Here is a 15,042-nt window from a genome sequence, read left to right as displayed (position 1 = left end):
AGATATGAAGTTAATTCATCAGAAACTGTGTTTATTAGGTTCTCCAAAATAAGTTTTAAAAAGGATGGATATCAGACTTTTTGTGTTCATTTTGCAGGCCTTTTTGACTCAACTTCAAGTTCTCTACAGCCCTTTTCTAGCCTCAAGTTACAGGTTGGGCCAGCTTTGGAGAAAAACTTATAAAAGTGTAAATGAAGTTTGGAAACCATATTCCAAAAATACAGAACTTGGTGTATTATAAATAACTGACTCTATCTAGCTTGGGGATCATTTAAGAGAACCATTCTATGAAGGTGGAATAAGAAAAGTGTGGATTCAAGAGATGTGTTCTTTGTTGATTTTTGAAAAGTCTTTATATTATAGAGAAGATAAATATGTTGTTCTAGGGTTTAAATTTAATAACATGTTGAACAGAACATATGGATTATTTAAAAAACCAATCAGTTTATCACTAATATATATGATTGTGTAGGTAGATTTTTGTATTACCATGATTGTTTTTTATTTTGTTAAAAAAAGAGAAAACAAAGTGTTAGATCGGGGCAACGAGAGAACAGACTACGGACACGGAGTGACTTATCAGCTCTTTATTAATAGTAGTAGTGATCCAGCTTGCTCTGTGGTCGGAGGGTTCCCCTTTTATAGGGATCGGGTACGCCCCTCGACCAATCAGAACGATACCTGTTTCCCGCTGTAGCAGCGGACCAGAGAGGAGACTTGCCTCGATATATGCTAATATCTAACACCCCTCCCCTCCTAGACGGAACGTTGCGGTAGGTAACATAGTCTTTTAGGTATGTTGGGGGTTGCCTTACTCAGGAGGAGCGTCATAGTTCTGGTTGGTCAGAAGTGGTTGCAGGATCGGATGCTTTTCCTGTTCCACGTTCTGAAGGTTTCGTGCCCTCGTAGCTGGGGCGTTCCGGAGTCTGCTCGGTTGCGTTGTCTGGGGGTTGCTCTGCTTCGTGCTTGCTTTCTTGTTCCGAGCTTGGTTCGCAGGTGTCGTAGTTTTCTATGATGGGGCTCTCGCGTGGCTGACTTTCTGTAGGCAGGAAAATCTCATCTTCGTTTCAAAGGTCTGAGTGTGCTAGGCGACCCCGAAGTTGATCGATGTGCCTTTTCCAGTTCCGCCCATCTTCCAGCTCCAGCAGATACGATCGTGGACCCGTGATGCCAATGACCTTTGCCGGCATCCACAATGTTCCCCCTGCATAGTTGTGGGCGTATACTGAATCCCCTATGCTGAAAGACCGAATTTTGCTTGTGGAGTCTGGGGGAGCTGTGGCAGAGTAATTTGGGTGCAGACGGTCCAGGTGAGACCGTAGACGGCGGCCCATGAGTAGTTCAGCGGAGCTCCTACCCGTCGTTGCGCTAGGGGTAATATGCTGAATTAAGAGGTAATGGTCAATGCGTGTTTGCCAATCACCTGGACCCATCCTAGCGAGGGCCTCTTTTGCGAATCGCACCATTCTCTCCGCCTGTCCATTTGATGCCGGATGGAATGGCGCGACGAGGGCGTGCCGAATTCCCTGACCTGCTAGATATGTCTCAAATTGCATGGCCGTGAACTGGGGCCCGTTATCGGAGACCAGGAGGTCGGGCAGGCCATGGGTGGCGAAAAGTCGCCGTAGAACCTTAATGACTGCCTCTGCCTTGGTTGAAGTCATTAGGACTACTTCTAGCCATTTTGAGTATGCATCCACAACTATAAGGAAGGTCTGACCTTGGAATGGCCCTGCGAAGTCGATGTGTATTCGCGACCAGGGTGCTTTAGGTTTCTCCCATTCTGTGGTGGGCGCTTCCGGGGGTGCTGGTCTCGATTCCTGGCATGGGTCGCAAGTGGCCACCCACTCCTCTATTTCTTTGTCCATGTTTGGCCACCAAACGTAACTTCTTGCTAACGCCTTCATCCTAACAATCCCCGGATGACCCACATGTAAAGCATCTAATACATTCCTACGTAAAGCATACGGAATAACAACTCGATCCCCCCACAATAAGCAACCTTGTAACACTGAGAGTTCGTCCCGTTTTGACCAAAACACTTTGAATTCCGGGCCCATGTTTCCCTTCGGCCACCCCCTCCAAACCCAAGTTTGAACTTGCTTTATTAAATTGTCTTTAGAGGAGAACCTTGCAACGTCGTATGAAGAAACCGGTCCAGAGTCCAAACAGTCAATGAGCAATACCGGTACTTCTGGAGTGGGGTCTGGCAGAATGTCAGGTAATGGGCAACGGCTGAGTGCGTCTGCGTGTCCGAGAGTGGAGCCCGGTCGATGAATCAATTTGTATGAGTACGCAGCCAGGAAAACAGTCCACCTGGTCATGCGTGGAGAAAGGGAGACTGGAGTGGGGCGGTTTCCCGCCAAAAGTCCCAACAGCGGTTTGTGATCCGTAATCAGTTCAAAATCACGGCCGTAGAGGTATTTGTGGAAACGTTTTACTCCAGCTACAGCAGCCAGCGCTTCCCTGTCCATTTGGCTGTAATTCCTTTCGGCCGATGAAAGAGTCCTGGAGTAGAAGGCGATGGGTGCTTCTTTTCCGTCGGGCATCCTGTGGCTGAGGACTGCTCCAACTCCGAAGGGTGATGCGTTGCAGGTCAATACCAGCGGTAGGGTCTGGCTGTATTGGACAAGCAGTGAGTCAGTGGTGAGCAGGCGCTTTACTCCGGTGAAAGCTGCAGCTTCGGATCGTCCCCATTTCCATGGTGCGTTCCTCTGGAGTAGACGGTGTAGTGGCTCAGCAACGGTCGCCTTCTGCCTCAGAAAAACGCTGTAGAAGTTAAGTAGTCCGAGGAAGGCCTGCAACTCGGTCTGATTTCGTGGTGTGGGGGCGTCCTGGATCGCCTTAATTTTCTTTGAAGTGGGGTGTATTCCCTGACCATCGATTCTATAACCCAGGAATTCTACGCTAGACACGTTAATTTGGCATTTTTCCTTTTTGAGGCGGAGACCCTTTTCTCTGATTCTGGCCAAAACAGTTGTGACTCTTTTATTTAATTGCTCCTCGTTTGCAGCGGACACCAAGATGTCGTCAAAATAGGGGACGACTCCCGGTATCCCTTGCAAAAGTCGTTCCATGACGCTCTGGAACAATCCTGGGGCAATACTCACACCGAATTGTAGCCGGTTACATTTGAATGCTCCTCTATGCGTCACTATAGTTTGGGCCTCCGCTGTGGCGCTATCAACTGGCAGTTGCTGGTAAGCTTGTGCCATGTCTAATTTAGCAAATACCTTTCCTGGCCCCAACGAGTGCAATAAGTGCTGGACTACAGGCACAGGATATGCGCTCTGTTGTAGCGCGACATTAATTGTGCATTTATAGTCCGCGCAGATGCGGACTGACCCGTCTGGTTTGACTGGGGTCACGATGGGTGTTTCCCAGCGCGCGTGATCCACCGGCTCAAGGATTCCTTGCTCCACTAACTTATCTATTTCCTTATCTATTTTTGGGCGGAGTGCAAAAGGCACTCGTCTCGGTTTAAGTCGGATTGGCGCCACTTTGGGGTCTAAATTGAATGATATCGGTTTACCCACATACTTACCAAGACCGGGGCTGAACACATCCTCGAACTCCTTAAAAATCTGTTCAGCGCTGCTGTTTTCCACGGCGTTGATTCTGGTGACTTCTAACCCCAGGGCTTCAAACCAATCAAGCCCCAGAAGGTTCTGTAATGGTGCGCTGGCGATGGTCACGGGCAGCTGGGCTACGATGTCCTTGAAACGGATCTGGAATGTGCCTTGGCCCACGATGGGGACTTGGTTCTCCTGGTAGTCTCGTAGCAGGACGTCTGGAGCGCGTAGTTGGCTCTTTCTGAGGCTAGGGATAGCCTGTTTCATGGATGCCCATGAAATGATCGTCAGGGTTGATCCTGTGTCAACTTCTAGCTCGCAAGGTGAGCCCTCCAAGAGGACTGTGACTCTCAGCCTTTTGGGCCGCTTGGGGCGTACCTGATTTATCGTGGTGAGATATGTTCGCAACTCCTCTCTCTGGGTCAACTCTATCTCACCATCTATATCCTGAAAATACTCTCATTGAGCGTCTTGATAGAACGCTCTCTCAGCTCTTTGCGTGTAGTCTCTCTGGGGATACGCTCGCTCAGCTCCTTGTGAGTAATCTCTCTGGGGATACGCTCGCTCAGCTCTTTGGGAACTTTCTCTCTGGGTAAACACTTGTGGATTTCTCTCTGGGCGCCCTTTTTGATTCCGCCAAGCCCCTGGGTTGGGCTTCTGTTGGCGGTACATGGGTGGCTGCCGTGAGGCAGGGACTCCGCTCCGGCACACTCGTGCGATGTGCCCAAGTTTGTTGCAGTGCGAACAAACAACGTTCCTGAACCTACAAGTAGACCTGGGGTGATTCCCTCCGCAGCTTGCGCAGGGCGGCAAACGGGATCCGGGTCTCCCCCCAGGCCTCAAGTGACTGCTCTGCATCAGGTGTTTTTAATTAAAGCAATTAAATAAAAGACTGTCCTCAAACTCGGGATCCTCGTAGTCGGGGCTTGTGTCCTCGTAGTGCACTCTGGTCTGCCTTGGTGCTGGCTGGTTTACGCTGAAACCTCGTTGTATGGTTACCGATGATTTCTCTGCTGACTCTGACGCTCTTGCTTCGTTTAGCGCTATCTGTAGGGTTAAATTCGGGTTTGCCAACAGCTTCTTTTGTAGTGAAATGTCTCTTAACCCACAGATGAGCTGCGCTAAGATGTGCTCGTCCAGATCCCTGAACTCGCAGTGAGTTGCTGCTTTACGCAGGGCTGCAACATATTGATTGATGGATTCTCCCGCCTTCTGGTTCCGCGTGTTGAATTCCTTGCGGCAAACATGGCGGGAAGGTTTTGGCGCGTAATGAGTTTGTAGAGCCTGTTGCAACGCCGTCCACGATACTGCCTGTATTGGAGTAGGCGCGGTGAGGTCTCTGGCCGTGTTGAAGACTTCTTTTCCGCAGTAGCCGAGGAAGATGTTTTTCTTCCGGGCATCGGTGATCCCCGTGTATTCGTTCGCTTCGAGAAAACACTCGAAACGAATCATGAAGGCTTCCCATTCGTCGTTCGCTGGGTCGAATGGAGCGGGGGGAGTGTGCATCGCCATCTTCTCTCGTTTGAATTTGCCGCGCTGCGGTGACCTGAGATGGCTGCTGGAATTTCTGCCGAATTCCTAGGCTGGATCAAATCCGGAGATTCTGGAGGTAGCTTTCTTCGTCCTATCTGTCTCTCGATCCCACCCTCGTCGCCAATGTTAGATCGGGGCAACGAGAGAACAGACTACGGACACGGAGTGACTTATCAGCTCTTTATTAATAGTAATAGTGATCCAGCTTGCTCTGTGGTCGGAGGGTTCCCCTTTTATAGGGATCGGGTATGCCCCTCGACCAATCAGAACGATACCTGTTTCCCGCTGTAGCAGCGGACCAGAGAGGAGACTTGCCTCGATATATGCTAATATCTAACACAAAGATAAAATGACCCACTTCTCCATCTCTCTTGTTCTTTCCACACTTGGCAAGAAAAGTGGAGGGTTCAGAGGAAACGGGGAACTCTGTCTCTTCTCCACCCCTGTCTTCTTGTCTCCTGAGGAAGAGGAACTGCAGAAGCAGATAAATTATAGAAATGAAAAAATGTTTTTTTTTCTGGTGCAATGCTCCAGTTCCATCCAAGGAAATCAGATAACTAACAGCACAAAATATGTTTTTGGCTCTCAGCACAAATTATTTTGTACCACATTTGTTTGGAGGTCCTAAGTATGATTTTCTTTCTTCTGGCCCCCATGAATAATAGCAGCACTGCTGTTCTGTCAAAATGTGCTGAGGCAACCACACATTGTTGAATGCCTTTGGTGGACAAGAAGAAGAGATACAATATCACATGTGAAGACTGGCATGTCTTCTCCCATTTAACCACACCTTATTATTCCCTTTTCTTCCCCCATTATCTTTGTTTTGATCTTTGGATTGCAAGCTGTGTGTCATAATAACTGTGTCCACGTAATAATGGGGAACGATTTTACTTATTATTTATTTGAATTATCAGTCGTTTACAAGACAATAGGTTTAACAATAAATGAGTATGAATGAAATGGGGACAGTAGGACAGAGACGGTAGGCACGATGGTGCGCTTATGCACCCCCCTTACAGACCTTTTAGGAATGTGGTGAGGTCAATAGTAGACAGTTTAAGGTTAAAGTTTCGGGGGTTTGAAGATGTAACGACAGTCAGGTAGTGCAGCTTTGTGTCGTGATAGCTCTGTCCTCATAATGGGGAACGATCTTCCACTATTCCTCCGCCCACGCATAAGCACGTCTCCATCTGTGCACAGACTTTATCAATCTATGCTCATCGGTTGGATATATGCTCTTTAAACGTCTCCTTGCATCTTCAATGCTTCGGCAGACCAAACACAGGGCTGCAAAGCCAGGCTCTACTGCTCCCGTTGGGTCTCCTCTCTTCCCGCCCTGTCTATAAGAGGCACCGCCAGTTCTCTGCCTGTCACTTTCCGCGCTTCATTCTGATGGTTAAATAAAACACGCCTAGGATTCTTTTTAAGTACTTGAGTTAATTATTATCTGGGTCTCTACGCCCGCCCGTTCCGAAAGTCGAGTCTTAGAAATAGAACTTTCTTCTCAAATCCAGTACTAGACCACTCTGCTTTCTAAGGCAGGGCGGTACACTTTTTAAACTCCACTACAGTACACCAACTCCCAGAGAGACAATAATCTCTTCTTACAGTTGGGACCTGAAAGCCCGCCTTAGCGGAAGAACGGGCGAATCATCAACGCCAACAAACGTAGGCACGCCCGAACCACTCGTCCTCTTCTAAGATGGCCGCGCAGCGCGCGGCGCCTGTCTTGCGTCATAACCGCCTCTCCGGTGGCCTTGCCCTTTTCCAGAATGGCCGCGCCGCGAGCGTCGCCAGCCTCCTCGGATTGAGAGGCAGCACGAAGGAAGTTCGACGGGAGGGGAGGGGAATCGCCTCCTTCTCCTCGTCCCGCGTCGAGCCCGAGCGCGGTGGAAGGAAGTTGCGGCGGGGCGGGGCAGGTGCGTTTCCACCTGGGCGGGAGGAGGGCGAGTAGGGGGGGAGAGAGAGAGAGAAAGGGAGGGAGGGAGGGAGTGGGGCGTGTGCTCCTGCTGGCCGGCGGACGGCTGGCGATTAAACGAAGAAGGAAAAATAAAACTTTATAGAGAAGGAGCGACGAGACAGGGAGGCGTTGGGGCTTAGTGCGCCCGGAGGGACACCTGCCGGGGCTCTTTGAAGTTTAACGCAGGGAGAAGCCAGGCAGGTGAGTGGCTTTGCGGGGTTGGGGCAGGTTGCCCGCCCGCCCTTGGCCTCTTATATAGCCCTCTTCCTCGAGGTCCACCTGCGTCCTGCCTTTCCTTTGTGAGAAGCTGCTGTGGGTCGGTTGGGAGCGCCGGGCAGAGGCTGTCTATGCCTCCTGCGTGGGATGCCAGGCTGTTACGAGTTGCACGGAAGCTTCCCCTGCGGAGGCTGCCGCAGTAACCACTGAAGGATGGGCAGAGGGCGTGGAGGCGAGCATGATGAGCTCCTTTAGGCGCCCAACTGGGGCCATGTTGGTGCACCTAGTCTAGCCTTCTGGAACACATTAGGCCTCAAAGTCTGACTAGACGTGTGGCATTTTTAAGCTGAAACTAGCACTTTTCAATCTTATTCCCCACCCCCTGTATACATTATATTAAAGAAATCCCCCTCCTTTGTTTAAAAAAAATGACAGGTTGGGAATAAATGATCCTTAATAATAGGAATAGGAATAGGAATAGAATAGAATTCTTTATTGGCGAAGTGTGATTGGACACGCAAGGAATTTGTCTTTGGTGCATATGCTCTCAGTGTACATAAAAAGACAAGATACATTCGTCAAGAATCATAAGGTACAACAATGATAATCATAGGGTACAAATAAGCAATCCGGAAACAATATTAATATAAATTGTAAGGATACAAGCAACAAAGTCACAGTCCTGCAGTCATAAGTGGGAGGAGATGGATGATAGGAACGATGAGAAGACTAATAATAATAGTAATGCAGCCTTAGTGAATAGTTTGACAGTGCTGAGGGAATTATTTGTTTAGCAGAGTGGTGGCATTTGGGGCAAAATCTGTTCCTGTGTCTATTCAGATATGTCCATATGAAGCCTGAGTATAAGAGTTGAAACTAAATTTTTGAGTTAATGCGACAGATACATCTTAAAGTAAAGTTGTTAAGAAGGAGGGGAGATGTCAAATAGTTCTCATTGTGGGACAGTATGCAGGGTGAGCGGCCTCTGGTCTTACTTGTTTGTGAAATTGTCCAACTAGTTTTGTTGAAATCAAACAGGAGTAAAGTAACTCTGCTATTTTTTTAAAAGTTCATAATGTTACTGTTGACCTGCAAGAATCTGAAAATGTGGATTAGTGCACTTTTTCACTTAAGGTGAGGGGTGGGTGATGGAGGAACCAGTTGCATATTACAGTGGAGAAAGGGAATGTTGATTTCTGCCTAGGAACTTTTAAATATTATTCTGTTTTTTCTTTAACATTATGTATTACAGAATCTGTTCTCAAAATTTCATTTTTGGTGATGCTACATAATTAAGGTTCCACTTAAGATATAAACACGCAGGACCTCATTGCTTGTCAGTATTTGGAAATATTTGGCAATCCAATCCAGACTGTTCCTTCTCTGGAGTTTTAACATTTCAGAATTAAACTATTCTGGCTATAACCCTGTAGCTCCCGAGATGGCAAGGCACCCTCTGTCATAGAGAGAAACTAAGTTCTTCAAGCTAAATGTCTGCAGCTGTTGCTTCTCTGTGAAGAAGTTAAAAAGGAATGTGTGGGGCCTGTGATAGGGAAGCTGGAAACAAAGTTCTCCTATTTTCCCATCACTTTCATCCCAAAGTAGGGAATAAAAGCCTTGAGCTCAGAAGGTTATATACTTTATCTTCTGATTCACTTGGAAAATGAGGCAATAGGAAGAGAAGAAACTAAATTTTTAAAAAAATCCACCCTACCTTTCAGTTTTCTAGTGAAGTTAGTAATTTATTTCCCCTATCCTTTTTGGATTGCTCAGTTAAAGGCATATTCATCAGTCATTGCTACTTTGCATTAGTCATTTATCTAGTTCACCATTTATTATATAGCCAAACTATTTGGAGGAGTTGTGGTTTGACAATGATTTATTTATTATCTAGTCAAAATATTTGGACAAGTTGTGGTTTGACAATGATTTAACTGCTAAAACATTTTTTTCAGTATCTCAGGAGTTGTTTCTTGATTAGGTAAATATAGTTGCTTCTTGAGTTCTTGCTGAAATTGAGTTTTTTCTTGAGTAGGTAAAAACTGAAAGGGGTGTACTATGAAGACAATGATGTATTCTGTTTTATGTTAAAACAATTAACTCCATTCTCTGCCAATAGCTTTGAGTTCCAAAGTAGACAATATTTTTCTTTGCATGATAAGATATGACAAGAAATGGATATTTAGTAGAAACGCCACCCAGGGCTGGTCTTTTATTTTGTTTGTGTGTGTGTATTCTGCATTGCTGAATTTATTTATTTTAGATAAATTATGTTTTAATGAGCCTTGTGTAGAGTTAGGCTGAATAGATATTAGCTATTTTCTCTTAATTTAGTATTTTTCAATGAGGCAACTTCAAGATGGGCAGGCTTTCAGAATTCCCCAGCCAGCATGGCCATAGTTAATAATGCTGGGAATGGAACTCCACACTTCTTAAAGCTGCTCAAGTGGGGAAAGGTTATTTTAGTTCTTAAAAATATACACTGCTGGGCTAAACGACGTTAGATGCGTAGGCCTCTCCAGGGAGACTGAACATGTGATTAGCATGTTGCAGTGACAGCATAGGGCTAACAGTTTGTTCCCAGTTTAAGTCATTTTGTATTCTAGAGAGTATGCTGTTTGAGATATATTCTAATAGTCATCTTATTTTTGGGGTGGGGGAAAGGTTATCCTGAAATTAACTTTTTTTTCCAATTCTGTGCTCTTTCTAAATAGGACTTGAAGTGGTAGGAGATTTCTTACTTGGATATGTCTTCTTGCATTATTAGTGGTTCTTCAGAGAATGATTTTTTCTCTGGTCCAGCAACTGGGGAAGCACTTGGATGGAAAAGGAATAGCTGATCAAAAATACTTGGTAATGACCATTCTAGTGGCCATAGCTCATGTTTTGCATGCCAAAGGCATCTGGATCAAACTGGAACAGTCAGGTCTTTTATCATTTGCTTGAGATCTGGATTTAGCAGATTTGAACCCACTTGTGCACTACTGTATATGGATTTCATTTGAAACATAGGTCAGAAGCATATTGTAATTGAAATATATTACTTTTAAAAATATTTTTAATACACATTTTAAAAATGATAAGGTAAAATTTAAAAAGATAAAAAGTAATACAAAATAATATGAAGAAAAAAAGAGCCCATTTGATTTGATTAGGGCAAGGGTCCCCAGCCTCCAGGCCCTGGCCCACTACTGAGCTGTGGCTATTCAGAACTGGGCCATGTGTGTGGCTAGCCAGAGTGTGCATATGCACAGTTCAACTTGCATGAGCAGTGGGCCGGTGGGTACTACATGTGTGTTGTGTGTGTCTGCTGCTCGCACAAGTCAAGCTGTGGCCAGCCACCCCCTTGGTCTGATTCCAAATAGGCCACACGGCTTAGTTTCCCTCCCTCCCCCAGCTGGGCCACCAAAATGCAAAGATTGGGGATCGCTGGTTTAAGGCACCAGGTTAGAAATCAGAAAATTATGAGTTAGTTTATTTATAAAATTTATTGGCCGCCCATCTTACCACAGTTATCTCTAGTCCTGCTTTACACATGAAAAACATCTGGTTGATTTCGGGTCAATCACTCTTTCAGCCCTACCCATTTCACAGGATGTTGTAAAGAAAGTAGGAGTAGGGAGGATTATTAGGTATGTTTACCTCTTTGAAATATTTATAAAAGTAATAAAGGCAGGATATAAATAAGGGAAAGAAAGAAAGAAAAAAATAAAAGAGAAAGCTATAAAAGTCAAGAAAGGAATAAAACTAAAAATAGAAAAGAAATAAAAAGATACAAAGAAAAATATAAATTGAACTTTTTCAAAGCAGTTGTAAATAGACAGATCTGCTCAGAGTCAATTTGGTATATAGTGGTTAAGGCATTAGGCTAGAAACCAGGAGAATGTGAGTAATCCTGCCTTGGGCACAAAACCAGCTGGGTGACCTTGGGCCAGTTAACCTGTCTCAATCTTAAGAAGTAGGCAGTGGTAAACAATTTCTGAAAAATGAAAACTTGCCAAGAAAACTGCAGGGGCTTGTCCAGGTAGCCTCTGAAAATTGGATACAGTCAAAAGGAAAGAAAACTAAACCTTTTGTTCTTGCTTGGAGAAAAAGCTGTTAATTAAATAAGATGCTGAACATACATCCTTTCATTTTTTTATAATATACCCTTTGCTTTTTTTTTTTTTACTAATACATGTTTTCATGTATTAGGATATTATGAAATAGCTCATTCTTTCTGCTCTGAGAAAAATCTTTTTCTCATGATACCACAAGACCTACTTAAATTTCAAGAATTAGGAAGTGAGGCGGTCTTAGAATCAATCATTTGTAGCTGAGTTCTAAAAATCTCATAATCTTTTCTGTGAAAAGTACTTCTGGCTGCAGCCTGGTTTTCTCTGTTGCATTGTACCTTATTGTGGTAAAATTGTGGTCATGTAAATTGCAAGGGATGTATAACTCTTGGCTATACATTACTACAGGTTGTCCGTGTTTCAGCAACAAATGAAATGATCAGGAACCTCTGGTGCATGTTGGTAAATATAGAAGGTCCTATTCCAGTTTCACAGAAGCATGGAGATGTTTTTAATGATTAGGACTCAATCAAGACACTCCCAAGAGCTTCTGCAAATATTCTCTTTCTTCTGGTTAGCTCCCTTAATACTTCCCATCATCTGATTAACTTGTAAAATTGCAGACGTTGCTGGAGGGGAAAAAGTAATCACCAAGTAATATGCTAATTTGAGCTTTCATATTTAAGCCAAAAGGGAAGAGGATAAGCGTGTGTTGTGTGTTTTATGTGTGTATGTGTATGCATGCGTTCATGCATGATTCTCATAGAGTTCTCTTTAGTAAGATTTATTGAGGTAAGAAGTTCCCAAAATTCCAGAAACTGAATTCTTTTCCATTTATAACCAATGTGTGCCCAAGTACACTGGGCTGAAGACTTTTTTCTTTCTTTATAACAGCTCCCCTATGATCTAGTGAAGTGATGGTTAATCTATTCGGCATCAAGTGCTGAAACTGGTGTGTGCACGCACAGGCCGGAGCGCCAAAACCCAGAAGAGAGCAGTTGGCTGATGCGCAAGCGCCCGACAGCCAGCTACTCTTCCAGGTTCCTTCGCGTGCATGTGTGCTCCAGAACCCAGAAGAGCAGCTCATGACGGCATTCATGCCCACAGAGAGGGTTATGCATGCCACCTCTGGCACCCATGCCAGAGGTTCACCATCACGGATCTATTGAATTTACTAAATTTTCTCAAGAAAAGTATAAGCCACTCAATAAATCAGAAGAAAACACAGCTTTCTGCTCTCTTGGGAAATTCCTCTTTTTTTCTGTCCCTTTATCTAAAAGAAACTAAGCTATCACACCAAGCTAGCAAATAGCAGCCCAGTACTGCATGGGAAGCTCACTTTTTACAAAACTTTCTCAGTTTTTAATTTATTTTCTCAAGAACGCAGCTTCTATATTAATCATTTGTTCTTTCTTTTTAAGCCAAGCTTTTCACGAATCTGCACTTTTAACACATGAATGTATGTATGAATGCTACATTTCTAAACTTACTGATTCTTTGTTGTGACAAGAAGCTTTAATGGTGCAACTTATGTTAATTTTCCACTTTTTTTCTTCTATTCCTAACTATATGCCATTAAAGTTCCTAACTCTGTATGCCATTTCTTTAAATCCTCCAGTTCTTCCTTGACCTCTTTCTTTTATTTATTTTTATCATTTCACTGACTATATTAATTTTTTCTTAGATGATTAACTAAAATTTATGTTTAATTGAATTGTAACTGGTGAACATAATGTGCTTATTTGATATCCAGCAATCCCAAGTTTTATTCAATAAATTGAATTGGTTACACTTCCATTTTTTGGATTTTCAACAGCTGTTTAATAAAATTTATTAATCTATAATATTCAAGGATACAGAATTAATACTGGAGGAGGTCCAAGCTTGTAGTAATAGAATTAATAGAAATATTGGTTCGTGTTTTTAGCCTATCCATATTTTTAGTTCCTGGTAGATGAAAAAAGAAATAAAAGTTTTAAATGTTTATATTTCATGAGGTGAATGAGGGATGTGAGATGCTTTCATGACTACTTAAATTGAGTTAACTGACCAAGTGTCTATGTCTATGTCTATATCTATATATATCTCTATCTATCTATCTATCTATCTATCTATCTATCTATCTATCTATCTATCTATCTATCTATCTATCATCTATCTATCTATCTATCTATCTATCTATCTATCTATCATCTATCTATCTATCTATCTATCTATCTATCTATCTATCTATCTATATCTATCATCTATCATCTATCATCTATCATCTATCCATCATCCATCATCCATCATCCATCATCCATCATCCATCATCCACCATCCACCATCCACCATCCACCATCCATCATCTATCTATCTATCTATCTATCTATCTATCTATCTATCTATCTATCTATCTATCTATCTATCTATCTATCTATCATCTATCCATCTATCTATCTATCTATCATCTATCTATGTCAGGGATGGCAATTTCCCCAGGGGGCCATATGAGAACTGGGACTGTTTTGAAACCAATAGGCTTCCTGTTGCTCTTTGGCGGAGATCTTATTGGTCCCTGTTGTGTTTGGAGTTGAGCTGCTTCTTGGTAACTTTGACGGCTGGCACTGACATGTTCAGAAAGAAAGGAGGAAGGAGCCTCACCTCACCTCACCTCATTTTAGACCTGCCAGACCCAGCTACCACGCTCCTGCTCATTTGCTAGTTCTTGGCTGTACTAGACCTTCTTGCCTACAAGGACACGCTCTGACTGTATGGCTGAGCCCATGTCCCCTCATGTGATGATCACCATCACTGCTTCCTCAGGCTGCTGTAGGTGAGGGGTGAGCGCTCTGAAGGTACAGAGAAGCCCTTTCTCCCCTCACCTTCCTGTGGCCCCCAGCCGACTGAAGGAGCGCACAGTGATTGCATAGAACTGGACCCAGCCTTGTGGCGTTCTTATTTACATTTGATTTCCAATTTCTGACTGACCTCATGTGGGCTGGATAGGGACAGTCAAAGGGCTTGGAGGTGCCTTGGGGCTGTAAAATGCTCAGATCTTACACACACACACACACACACACACACACACACACACACACACACAGAGTTTGCTGTTCATCTTGCAGTAGTTTTGCTCAGTCCATAAGCTCTAGTCCACAACTTGAATTATGTACCTTCACTTGATTTTTTTTTCTATTGTTGAAGGCATCTGTCAGCAGGAGAGAAAATGGAATTTTCAGTGATTTCCCTCCAGACTCTCCCATGGCTCCTCTCACATATCTCTACAAGGGTCTGAATCTTTGGAACAGATGAGAATGTAGGGAGTTGCAGTGAGTGAGGGAGAAATTGCTGAAAACTCTGTACCTCCCTCTTGATAGAAGAAGCAAAGTTGCTTTTGTTTCTGCCCCAGATATTTTTGATTATTATGCCAAGCAACTGTAACACCATTAAAATATTGGGGAGGAGGGTGGAACCAAGTTAATTTGAATTGTTGTATCTTATGCCATATTTGCACGGATGGAGATCTTTAATTTCAATAATGCCTTTCTGGGATTTGAATGAAGTTCATAATATTCACATTGAAGTTCTATTGAAATATTAATCAGCTCTCAGACTCTCCATTCTAAAACTACAGTTGCTAATGATAGTCATCTAATTGGTAGTAAATGTTTTATTTTTATTTATCTAGTATTAATTAAAGAAGGGATGGAACTTTAGTTTC

The 15,042-nt window shown here is 43.7% G+C and overlaps 1 protein-coding gene across 5 annotated transcripts in view; it reads left to right on the top strand.

The window, feature by feature from the left end:
- Positions 1-6,823: 6,823 nt before the first annotated feature.
- The window catches only part of LNPK (lunapark, ER junction formation factor), a 67,195-nt gene continuing 58,976 nt past the window's right edge, over positions 6,824-15,042 (top strand). The window contains exon 1 of one of the 5 annotated variants that reach the window (XM_081949598.1): positions 6,824-7,027. The gene's annotated coding sequence lies outside the window, so the exon portion shown is untranslated. Of the gene's footprint in view, positions 7,028-7,105; positions 7,270-15,042 lie in introns of those variants that run through there. The other 4 variants (XM_081949594.1, XM_081949596.1, XM_081949595.1 and 1 more) reach the window with 4 other exon arrangements.

This window comes from Natrix helvetica, assembly GCF_964273705.1.
Source record: "Natrix helvetica genome assembly, chromosome: 1".
NCBI lineage: Eukaryota > Metazoa > Chordata > Lepidosauria > Squamata > Natricidae > Natrix > Natrix helvetica.
The sequence above is the reverse complement of the archived record's forward strand: the minus strand, read 5'-3'. Positions and strand labels throughout refer to the sequence as shown.